General features: G+C 39.0%; 1 protein-coding gene across 1 annotated transcript in view; it reads left to right on the top strand.

Moving 5' to 3' along the window:
- The window catches only part of CACNA2D3 (calcium voltage-gated channel auxiliary subunit alpha2delta 3), an 868,261-nt gene that overhangs the window by 749,394 nt on the left and 105,624 nt on the right, over positions 1–13,243 (top strand). The window lies entirely within an intron of this gene.

Genomic DNA, 13,243 nt, shown 5'->3' with positions numbered 1-13,243 from the left:
TAGCTCTGGAAGAGTTAGGTGTCTGCGGTCACCCCGTCTTTGACTTCAGGATGTACCAAATTGAAAAATTGTTCTAGTAATAATAATTGTTACACATCCTCCAAGGTGGTCGAGTCATTAATCCAGTGGGAAGCAGCTCTGTGCATTCAGGAAGCCCACTCTGTATAAGAATCTTTGTCAGCCATTCTTAGTTCCCTGAATTCTCTGCGCTAGGCTTCTGGAGTAAATGCATACCTTGCTAAGAGCGCTTCCTTTACCTGCTCATAGCTGTGAATCTCTTGGTCTGGTATGGCTCTGAAGGCTTCAGCAGCTTTACCAGACAACTTCCGAGCCAGGAAATGTACCCATTCTTACTCCGCTACTTTGTGCAGGGCACACTCGCGTTCAAAGTCTGCTAAATAGCCATCAATCTCTCCCTCTAATTCTTGAAAAGTTTTAAAAGTGTTAAATGGTATCTTTTGCGGCTCCAGTGTGAAACTGGGACTGTTTGTGGGAGAGGCTGCCGTTCGTTGAAGTTCCAGCATGCGAAATGGCAGTTTGCGTTTATCCCTTGCTTTCACATCTGCATCCACAATGATCCTTAATATTATCTCCTGAGGTGGGTTTGGGCCAAACTGTGCCAATCTTTCCCGAATCTCCCTCATCTGTTCGGCATATTCTGTGAGAACTGAAGGGTTTGCCGTGGCCAAGTTCTCTCGATCCAGCTCCATCAGTTCGCTGATCAAAACTCTCTTTGCCTTGCGGCTGGTAATACCTCCTCGTGCTTCCAATAACTCCTTCAAGGTAGAGCGCTTAAGTTGAGCGTATCCGATCTTAGAGCTCCAGGAAAAAGGGACCATATCACCGCTGCCACCAGATGTGGCGGGCCGCCAATATATCGCCTCCACGGATTCCCTTTCCCCAAAATAACGTAGCTCCAACACTCATCAAAGTAAATATCCCTGGTATCGCTTTTTCCTCTGTTCCCCCCCACACATTAGTCGAGACTGGATGCTGGGAGTAGATCTGTTTAATGCAGGCAACCACTCACAAATTATACATACAGTAAACTCCTCCCCTGTGCCTGAGAGATAATCGAGTCAGGAAACTTACACTTTAAATTTTTTATTTCCCAGGTACAGAAAAATATAAAAAAATTTAAACACCCCAAAAGTACCCCCCAAATTCATGGAAACTCCTTGAGTCACATCCCCGGATAGCCCTGATGAGTGACTATCATATCCAAAAACCAGTTCCAGGGAAATCATGGCAATGGTTGGTCTCACTTCGTGGGTTTTTATACAAAATCCATACATAATATACGAACGCTTTTATGCTCCCCCATTTGGTAGTTTATATCTCCCAAATGCCATATAGGTGGTCAGGAACTTGAACGGGCAGCAGTTCCATATTCACTGGTGTTTATTGGAGTGCCTAGCTGAAATAAGTTCCAGGCACTTGCCGACCAGGCACTCGCCTGTGTTCAGGAGACAAGATGGCTGCCATCCATTCTGTCGACCACGTGCATTTGGTATACAAAAAGGGTGGCCACCCAGGGTAGCCTTTTAGTAATAGATTTTGTACTGGATAATTTGTATTCCATATTCTTATTAGATTTTGGGGTGGTCTTCATTTGGGAACGGCACCAGGGGAATTTCATTTGAACAAACGAACAGGGGGAAACGATTACAACCGAAACAAGTGATGGGGCATTCCTTCACAGCATCATTTTTACACAAAAAATGCTTCACTGTTATGTGTCTTTTAAATTACACAGTACTTTAGGCTAGGACTAGTGAGTTAGTGTTAGTTGTAGAGTTAGTGCTAGCATTTGTGGCGGAACCAACCTCGCCACTGTGAACTGGAGGAGCCTGGTTGCTAGCCTCCTGCCCTGCGACTATGGCCCTGGGGTGTATTAACCCTTTAAGAAGTGTATTTGGGCACAATGGATTTTTGTATGCTGTTCCTGGCCCCTTAAATACTTGGGAGCAGTGTTACAACTTTTAAACTGGCACTTCGAATGCAGTCGAAGTGCCGAAGTCGTTGAAGTGTCGAAGTGCCGAAGTCGTCGAAGTGGCCGCCATTCGACAAACGAACACGTGGCGGCGGCCATTTTAACTTATTCGAACACGGTCAGCGGTGTGTGCAGCCAAATCTATGGAACTGTTTGCGGCTACCCAAATGTACGAACACCGCTGACCCGTACCTTCTTCGACACTGCAGCTGGAGACTAAGTCCCGTTCGAAGACTGGAACGCTTGTTCGAATGGGACTTAGTCGTTTTCACGGTGTAAAATAGACCGACCGCACAGCCCAAATCCATGTTATTAATATTGGATGTATGGTTTTAGAGTTATGAAAGTTGGGTAAAAAGTATGTTTCAATTGTACGGATAATTGGGTTACCTCTCAGGCTAAGGGGAGGGAATCTGTGGGATGTAACCATTGTGTGATTGGGTAATGCATAATTGTATGTGGGCATCTCCCTTGCAGGGGAGAATTGCATAAAAGCAGAGTATGTGTCATTAAACCTGAGTTCTACTTTACCCTCAATTTGGAGTGCCGTCTCTTATTGGGGGAATCTGCTACAAGGGATTGCTATGCTTGTCATATTCCCTTGCTTAATCACTGCTAAGCTCTTGTTCTGCTTGTTCCTGGTCTGCTCTCTGGAGAAGTCTACGGTGGTTATGGTGTCTGCTGCAGTGCTTGGAGTCCTCAGGAAGCGCTAGGAGCACCCTTCAACGGAAGTACCCAGTTGTGGTGCCAGGCAATCCGTTGCAGCGTTCTTTATGTTAAATGTATGGCAGCATAAGGCAGGGAATTAATGTATATAAAGGTTAGAGTTATGTTTGTGGACAACAGCTGCTATTTGCCAATATCTAGTTTTCAATTCAGGTTTACAATTGTATTCATACTATAAATATGAATAACATGATTATCGTTCAAAGAATTTATATAGAATTGTGCACTTGTAATGCTACAATGTTAATACATCTTCTATATGTCTTTGGAATTTTCACAATGATCTAATACCTGGCTGAAAGATGATGATGATGATAATAATATAATAATAATGCATATAAACAGCCAGTGCCTGAGATTTAAACTTCCTCCTTAAAATATTTGAAGTTTTTTTTCACCCAGGTTGAATATCTCATTTCTCAATTCTGGTTCTGACCCTGGCATACTGGTTACTATTCTGTCTTTCATTTGTCATCTACTTTTGATTAGCAAAAATAATCAGCCTAATTATATTCTTTGACATAATCCGTATTTGTCAGTATCTTATGATATTGCACTGTTAGCTGACCTTGATAAACTCATGAAGATGGTGGTGACAGCACCACACATTTCTAAATGTCACTAGAAGGCTTTTGTTATATCTAGTTGCCTTTTTCAAATATATAGAATCATTTATAAAAGAAAACTATGCAGTATGTAAAAGGTTGACCGAAAAAAGTAAAATAAATAAAATCTACCAAAGAACTTGGATAGTGATTGTATATTCGACAAACGTTGCATTTAAATGGACACGCTAACCACTATAATCAGTAGAGTTTATTGCAGTGATTAGAGTGCAAGACGGCTGTGAGTGCAGTTGTTATAGTTTTTGTCAAGCCAAAACTATGGGTTCTACAGAAATCTAAGCCCACCCCATGTGCACCTTACCATATCCTGGAGATATATGATCTATGGTCATCTCTTTTTCTCCACCCCATGTGATTGACTTGATGAAGGGGAGACATACAACATAGAAAATGTGAGCTCTATCCCATCCTGTGGGTTTTGGGGTGGAGGGTAATAATTATTGGGATCAGGGGATTACCAGTCCTCTGGCATCATAATAGTAATATGGCCAGAGTATGCCCAATCATTTGGACCTATAATAATGCAACCTGAGGATTCACAATCCTGTGCTCCTAAATACCCAAATGTACCCCACCTTTGATCTAGTGGTCCACAAGCCGCTAACCACTCCCAAATCAAATCACATCCCATTTAAATAAAACTGATAAATAAAGATTCCATATTTACCTGTGTGAAGTCTTTGTTTGAAATATGTTTAAAAAAAAATAATGTCAGGTCAAGGTCATCTGGGTGCATTACCCTCCAGCAATTCAGTAGATTAAAAGTAGAGATTGCCAAATCATTCAAAATGTGAGAAAGAGTTAGCACAGGACATGATCACCTTACAGACTAAAGTAACACTAAAATACCCCAAAATCAATATATACAATTTTATATAATACAAGTATGGCATTTTCTGCATATTGTACTTGGTGTTAGAACTCAGTTTAAAATCTCCAGGACGGTCTGTGCTGTGCCTTTGCAACTTCAACAGAGTTGCTATTTTGATAGAGATTGGATTTGGAAAATGTTGAGAAACAAATCTCTTCTATGGGGAAAAACATCTCGTATTTCACGTATTTTACCATGTAACAGAAAATCCCCCCAAAAGAACCACTTTTTGTGCAATAAATCAGAATTTAAAGCACGAAATCTGAACAGACTTCTTAGAAATCCTTCCAGCAGCCCGATTATGTACAAATATTTCCTGATCAACCACTTCCTTTCTAATTTACTTTACATATATATTTTTTTTTTAAAATAAAAGTAGATTTGTTGCAGTTCAATCACAATACCAAATGTGGAACCTATTTTCAGAACTCGACTCTGGTTAGAAAAAGCACGTGTTCTGTTTTAGAACGTGAAGGTATTCTTGTTCATATAAGAAATATTAAACAGCATACTGAATTTTTAAGACAAATCCTCCTTATATTCTGTAGATATCAGAATATATTTTTATGTTGTAGGTTGTTGTCATTTAATATTTGATTCAGTAAAATCAAGTCATATTTTGAATCAATATAACCCTTTGACTTCCAGTGAAACTGGCTTGGTTTGCGGCAAACCACACATTTGATTACAACCTCACTATTTGAAAAGTGTTTTAAGTTGCAGTAGAAGATGTGATTTAGGCTTTACATACAGTCGAAAGCTTTAGAGACTTAAACTACCAGAACGCTAATAGTGACAGCCTTCAATTCAGTGTCCAATTAAAAATACAGTTTAAACCTCTTAAAGAGACGTATGGGATCAATTTCTTCAAAAAGCCTTTGCCACCTGTTTAATTCAGCAACCAAAATGAAAAATATTACTTTGTCCCTTGTTTAGGATCAATACTGACACAATGATTTTATTAATATGTGAGGCAGGCCGCCTGCCACCCCGACCGGGTGCCTCCACCATTCGATGCTCCTAGTGCTCACTGAGTACTCCAAGCACTCCACCAGACACCACCAGCACTGTAGTACCCACTTCCAGCATTATAGCTTGGTTGGGGTCTCGCTCTCCTCCACCCACCCTGTACCCAAGACCAGGATCCAGCTTCCAGTGGATAGACCTCTCCTCCAAGAGAGTGTAGCAATATGCTCTTAAAAGAGCAAGTGATTATAATCCCAGGGGAGTATGGTGATATGGTAATCCCCAGAGTAAATATAGCTGTCCCCTCCACATATGAGATGAGACTCTATGTTGAGGGTGAAGAGAAACTGTTTAATGGTAGCCACAACTGGCCTTACATGCAGGTCCCCATGCAAGGGACACTTCCCTCTGGACCTGAGAGTAAACCACAATAGAAATAAATACACATTCGCATTGGCTCTCAGATCCAGGACACTACCATATATAATAGGTTAATCCCTCCCCTGTACCTGGGAGATACTTGAGTCAAGCACTGTTTTAACTCAATTATCTCCAGACACAAAAAAAAACAAATTTTTATAACAAATTAAAAATACCCCCAAAACACATGCAAACCCCAATATAGTCATATCTCATGATAGCCTCGATCTGAGGGACCAACATATCTAAAAATCACCCAGATCGGTTCAGGGGTTCAGGATTTCCATGGAAGTCTTAGTTTGACCGATCGCACGCATGGTCCCATGCCCAGAACAGTTCCAGAGAATCAGGGCTTGCGGTCAGTCTAGTTCGGTAGTTCACAATATAGCAGAAATATGAATGTAACCAGTTCGTATGAATACTTAGTAATAAAATAGAGTATTTGAGAGCAACAAGTGCCAAATACACACACCACTCCCTGTGTATAAAATAAGAAATAATGATACTTATATATATACAGGTACATATGGGAGATGTTCCATGTAGTAAATTCCTATAAAGATAAAAGATACATAGTATAGACTGTATATACAAAAAGAAATATATGAAAGTGATAGAATACACTCACGAATTCCAGAGCCGTGCCAGGCTCTGTATAGAGTGCCCAAGGGTGCCTTAGAAGGCTATATGGAGAGTCTTGGATGATGTCCCCCAGAAGCAGGAAAAAGCAGCAAGTGATGATAAAAAAATATTACATTTATTGTAAATAAAAGTTTAAAAATAACTGTGCAGGTCCCATATGGTGACACACAAAATCACAGTCATGCAGACGCGTTTCAACTCAGTCCGAGTTTTCATCAGTGCATAAATCATCCAGCTGCTGTTCCGTTTTAAATTCTCCGCTTTTCTGATTGCCGGTCACGTGGGCGGAAGTTCGGGTGGCCGGCGTCTGACATCACTTCCGGTATTTCGGCGCTCGTTTTTCCAGCTTAATTCTGTTCAATGCATTTGCCCAATTGAAGCTGGAAACTCCACATTGTAAATGGGCACCTTGTATAGTCCTTAAAGTGCATACATATAAGCAGTAGCTTGTAATATGGAAAGTGACATAGTTATATATACAGATAACGGCAATAATATAGTAGAGGGACTTAATTAATTGACAACTTATAGGTACATAATGCATAATGTCAATATCAGTTTGTTAGTGCATTTGCCCAAATGCTGCAAAAGGCTCCATATTAAGAATGGGCATCTTTCATATCTTGCAGAATACATACATATAAACAATGATTAGTAGTACGAAAAATGACATAGTTGCTTGTGCAAATAGCAACAATAAAGCAGTAGTACATACTGAAAAGAAAAATATATATGTGTATTAATAAACAACATATAGGCACATAATATGTAATGCCTTAAAGGTGTATATCACCTCCAATTTATGTGGATATAGCCCCTATAGAATAAGATTGGTGGGGTGGAAGGGCCAAAAATATAAAAATAAATATAGATATAAATATAAAAAGCATATATCAAAAAGTATGTAAGAAATCAATAAATGAGGGCTAGTGTATTATAAAAAATTAGCCAACTCAAAATCTAAATTTAAGCCATTGGGGGATAAAGTGTTTAGTTCGAATATCCACCTGCTTTCAATTTTGCATAATTCTTTAAAATTGTCTTCCCCCCTCCAATCTTTTTTCTTTTGGGCAATGGCAATAAAATTACCATATGAAGGATCACTGTTATAGCATTGTGAAAAATGTGCAGAGACACTGTGTTTAGCATACCCCCTCTGTATATTGCCCAAGTGTTCCAGTATGCGGGTTTTTAAAGTTCTCGTGGTCATTCCCACATACTGTAGTCCACAAAGGCTGGGCTGTGAAGCTATTAAATATTTTTTGCAACACAGCAACAAGTTTGTTGAGAACCAGATCAATTTTATTATAGATAGTATCCATCTAATCCTCACCAATAATTTTTTTTTGGTTTGATGGTTCCTTTTTTCTTCAGTTAGTCGGTACTGCGATGGGGACCAGATTCGCTCCCAGCTATGCGAATTTGTTCATGTCCCACTGGGAAGGCACTTTCCTTCCAGGTCGGGAGGCTATGGGGGCGGGTCTGGTCCTCTATCGCAGGTATATCGACGACATCTTCTTTATATGGAAGGGGTCCAGAATTTCTTTGGATCTCTTTTTGAAAGACCTCAATGACAATTGCAGAAATATTGTCCTGACTAGTCAAATCAGCCAAACGTCGGTCCAGTTTTTAGATCTAGAGATTTATATCTCTAACAATCATATTTCCACTAGAACTTACTTTAAACCGGTGGATGTTAATGGGTACATTGACACCACGAGTTGTCACTACGACCCGTGGTTGCGCAATGTGCCCAAAAGTCAGTTCAATCGTATTTTCAAAAACTGCAGTGACATTGAGGAATATGAGGAACAGGCGGGACGATTAAAAAACTTTTTTGTTGAAAAGAAATATGATCCGATTATTTTAGATTGCCAAATCGAGGAAACTAGACAACTAAATAGAGAGTCCCTATTAGAATATAAAGACAGACAAATAATCGAGCAAAAAGAGGAACCTCCATTAATTTTGGATTATAGTGGTGATGCTAGACATATAAAATCCATTGTTCAGAAATACTGGCATATCTTGAGAACTGATGAAGGTCTTAATGACATCATTGGTGATAAACCCAAAATCGTATATAGAGGTACAAAAAATCTCCAAACTTTATTGGTTAAAAACCATATAAAAACCCATACTGCTAATACTAATACCTTTAATCAAAAACATGGTTTCTATCCATGTCAAATGTGCACAGCCTGTAAAAGAACAAAATTTAAAAAAGATACACGTACTAAATTTATTTCCAACATATCCAAAAAGGAATATAAAACTAATTCTATTCTCACATGCCACTCGAGCAATGTGATATACCTCCTCTGGTGCCCTTGTGGACTACAGTATGTGGGAATGACCACGAGAACTTTAAAAACCCGCATACTGGAACACTTGGGCAATATACAGAGGGGGTATGCTAAACACAGTGTCTCTGCACATTTTTCACAATGCCATAACAGTGATCCTTCATATGTTAATTTTATTGCCATTGCCCAAAAGAAAAAAGATTGGAGGGGGGAAGACAATTTTAAAGAATTATGCAAAATTGAAAGCAGGTGGATATTCGAACTAAACACTTTATCCCCCAATGGCTTAAATTTAGATTTTGAGTTGGCTCATTTTTTATAATACACTAGCCCTCATTTATTGATTTCTTACATACTTTTTGATATATGCTTTTTATATTTATATCTATATTTATTTTTATATTTTTGGCCCTTCCACCCCACCAATCTTATTCTATAGGGGCTATATCCACATAAATTGGAGGTGATATACACCTTTAAGGCATTACATATTATGTGCCTATATGTTGTTTATTAATACACATATATATTTTTCTTTTCAGTATGTACTACTGCTTTATTGTTGCTATTTGCACAAGCAACTATGTCATTTTTCGTACTACTAATCATTGTTTATATGTATGTATTCTGCAAGATATGAAAGATGCCCATTCTTAATATGGAGCCTTTTGCATCATTTGGGCAAATGCACTAACAAACTGATATTGACATTATGCATTATGTACCTATAAGTTGTCAATTAATTAAGTCCCTCTACTATATTATTGCCGTTATCTGTATATATAACTATGTCACTTTCCATATTACAAGCTACTGCTTATATGTATGCACTTTAAGGACTATACAAGGTGCCCATTTACAATGTGGAGTTTCCAGCTTCAATTGGGCAAATGCATTGAACAGAATTAAGCTGGAAAAACGAGCGCCGAAATACCGGAAGTGATGTCAGACGCCGGCCACCCGAACTTCCGCCCACGTGACCGGCAATCAGAAAAGCAGAGAATTTAAAACGGAACAGCAGCTGGATGATTTATGCACTGATGAAAACTCGGACTGAGTTGAAACGCGTCTGCATGACTGTGATTTTGTGTGTCACCATATGGGACCTGCACAGTTATTTTTAAACTTTTATTTACAATAAATGCAATATTTTTTTATCATCACTTGCTGCTTTTTCCTGCTTCTGGGGGACATCATCCAAGACTCTCCATATAGCCTTCTAAGGCACCCTTGGGCACTATATACAGAGCCTGGCACGGCTCTGGAATTCGTGAGTGTATTCTATCACTTTTATATATTTCTTTTTGTATATACAGTCTATACTATGTATCTTTTATCTTTATAGGAATTTACTACATGGAACATCTCCCATATGTACCTGTATATATATAAGTATCATTATTTCTTATTTTAAACACAGGGAGTGGTGTGTGTATTTGGCACTTGTTGCTCTCAAATACTCTATTTTATTACTTTGATTTTAGGGTGTTGGGGAACACCTTTTTCCACTCCAGTACTGTGGTTTTATTTTACTGTGTAAGCGCCATCTACTTCTCTTTTTTATTTCCGTATGAATACTTAGTCTGTGTCTTTTGTTTGGGAGTGTGTTTCCACCGAACGCTGCTCTTTTCAAGTGAATCCAGTCGAACGAACGGAGAGATGGAAGTCACATTGGTGTTCGCGCCATTGAGTGTCCGATTATAGTTCCATGCACTCGACGACCAAACACCACTGTATGTGTTCGCGGCTAAAGATGGCCACCACCACGTGTTCTCACATACGAACGACGGCCACCCAGCTAACCACTTAGATCGTTGCGATTAGTGAGGTCAATAAGAGCAATAAGCAGCACACGACTGTTCTGGGTGGTCGGTCCATTCGACAGTTCATTCTGTATATGAATAGCATTAGTCTTATCTGTTCGGTAAGCCCCATATCCTGAACCATAGAGGGGAATAGGCACTAACAAAGTTTTTCCACAGTCTTGAACCAAGGTCTAATACATGGGCCATAGTCCTGGGGCAAGAGGCTGGCAAGCAGGCTCCTCCAAGAACCAGTGGCAAAGTTACTTTCGCCACAATATGCGAATATAGAAAATGAATGACATCTTTCTTGTTTTTTTATGCTAACCTCAGCAAATCAATCCACAAAACTTAAAAAAAAAAAAAGCCATACGAATACATACTTTGAGGCTCTGTAGCCTGTTTTTGGCTAACGCAGCTATTTCCGCTGAAATTCTTGCACAAGTCAAAGGGAGTTCTTGAAGGAATGGTGACCACACTGCCACGTGATGAAATACTATGTAGCATACTTAGAGGGTCTTAATAGTGAAAAAAAAAAAATAAGGGTATATTGACTAAACAGACAGAAGAGGTGAGATGAAGAACTGGCTTGCAACATTCAAGCCCAAATTTTGAGAAATCCTCTATTTGTGTTAGTTGCCAATCCAAGGTACATTGTAAAGTAACTATGTATATATTGAATATATGTATATATTTCATAATATAACTACATTATGCCAGATAAATAACAGTAGTATGCAATTTCCATATTCCTTATAGGAAATGTAGTTCATTACATTTTATCTAGTTTGACAGTAGGAATATTCGTTGTCCTATCATAAAAAAATAAATAAAAAATATACAAATAGCATCTAACACTTCCGTTTTTTGTATTAATATTTTAGTTGCTTATTGACTTTTATTTTTCAACATATTTGTATTTTTTTCTACTTAATATCTCCCAGCATTCACCTTGTCACCCTCTCTTCTTGGCTGTGCCCAGATTATATCTTTTTAAATGTTATTTTTCTGGTATAAGTTGGTATAAGCAGTAGAAAAAGATGTTGACATTGAAAGGAATTTAAGAATAATGGAAAATTAATTTTAAATGTGAGACCAAAATATTTGAACTAAAAACAAAGGTGACTGGGAGAATTCCATCAGCTTGGCTATTTTGGTCTAAAATTTGAAATTTAGTTTTAATGCATTTCGAATTCTCGACATTTCATACTTAAGTGAATAATCCTGTAATCCTATCAGCTCACCACAACTCACATTTTAGTTATTTGACTCCATGGTTTGTGAAGTTTTTTGTTTTTTTCTTCAGCATTAAACTAATTCCTTATTTAACTTCTGTAAAATTTATGCAATGTACAATTGTTGAAAAAAAAGTGACAAATCGTGTGCAAACTACTGTAATTAACAAAAACAAACAAACATTTCCACAAAAAGACAAATCCTATAATTACAAGTTACCTTCAATTCTAAGTACTCATTCCCAAATATTTTAATACAATCAACAACCAGACAGGAAATTATTCCAGGGTAGAATCTTTCTCTAAACAGCCAAATTGAAAGCATTCTTTACTCCATCTATGGAATACTATAATATATGTGATTAAAGCCTAAGACAATTTCCTAAAATCTTTCATCTGTTTTACTAAATCCATTTACTGCTGGTGATAAATACACTGAACCAGTGCCAGGTGACTCTGAGATTCATGTTTTGAGACATCATGGAAATTACTCCCCGTCCCCCCACCAGGGACCCTCAGCTTTCTCTGTAGTAACGATAAAGTAACACTTTAAGCACCATAACCACTTTAGCATGCTGCCCTGGTGCCCCTGTCGTAATTATTGAAATCATTTTAGTGAAACCCGCCTCAACACTTGCCACGGAGAGCCAGAAGGTTCTAAGCAGGAACTTCCATTAGCTCTCATGAGTAAGACAGAGGTGGCGAGTAAAATGTTTTCATTAATTACAAGAGGGAGATGCCAGGGCACTCATAGAGCCATAAACGTTGTTCTGTGGTGTTTATGGTGCTTGGCATGTTTCTTTAAGGAAATGTTTTATGTTAGGAACCCTGTTTCTTCTACGTTCCCAACATTTGATGTATGCTTGAGGGCATTGCTAAGTTCCAGAAACCTGGGGCTTGACCTCACAGGCATACTTGGTGATACCTTCTCACAGGATCTCAGTAAAAGCAAACTAGGAAACCAGCACATGCTGCACAGTCAGGTATTAAGTGTGATTCTGCCATGCTATTTAAAGGAACACTCCAGACCCCTAAAGCACTGTAGCTTGCTGAAAAGCCTTTTGTGTGAAGAGTGCGTCCTTTTTGTTTTTCACTTTGGAAATAGTGCAGATTTCAATAGAAATATACACTTTTCTAAATGATGCTGGTTACACCCCCTGGCTTTTTAATTAGACAACAGGTCCTGTTACTTCCTGGTTTGGTTAGTTTATTTGCACAGAACTCAAGACGCAGCAATTGACCAGAACACCTGCCTTGAAAAGATTTCACAAGGGGCTAAGGGGGAAGAAGCGCAGAGAAGGGCTTGGGGCAAAGAGACACACAGAGGGCTGGGTCACACAAAAAGAGACACACAGAGGGGCTGGGGTGAGAAGGGAGATACACAAAGGGCCTGAGGGGGAGAAAGAGATCTGCAAAGTTGCTGATCAAGTAGAGATAGACAGAGAGGCTGTGGAAGGGGAAAAAGAGACCCACAAAGGTCTTGGGGTACAAAGAGACACATAGGGGTGCTAGGTGGACAAAAAGACACAGAGGGGGCTCTGGAAGGATAAAGTGAAACAGAGAGGGCTGAGAAGGACAAAGACACACAGAGGACCCTGAGGAAGGGGAAAAAGTGACACACAAAGGAGTTGGAATAGAAAGAGACACACAAAGGGG

Source organism: Pelobates fuscus, chromosome 7 (genome assembly GCF_036172605.1).
Source record: "Pelobates fuscus isolate aPelFus1 chromosome 7, aPelFus1.pri, whole genome shotgun sequence".
NCBI lineage: Eukaryota > Metazoa > Chordata > Amphibia > Anura > Pelobatidae > Pelobates > Pelobates fuscus.
Note: the sequence above shows the minus strand (reverse complement) of the source record. Positions and strands in the feature narration are given on the sequence as shown.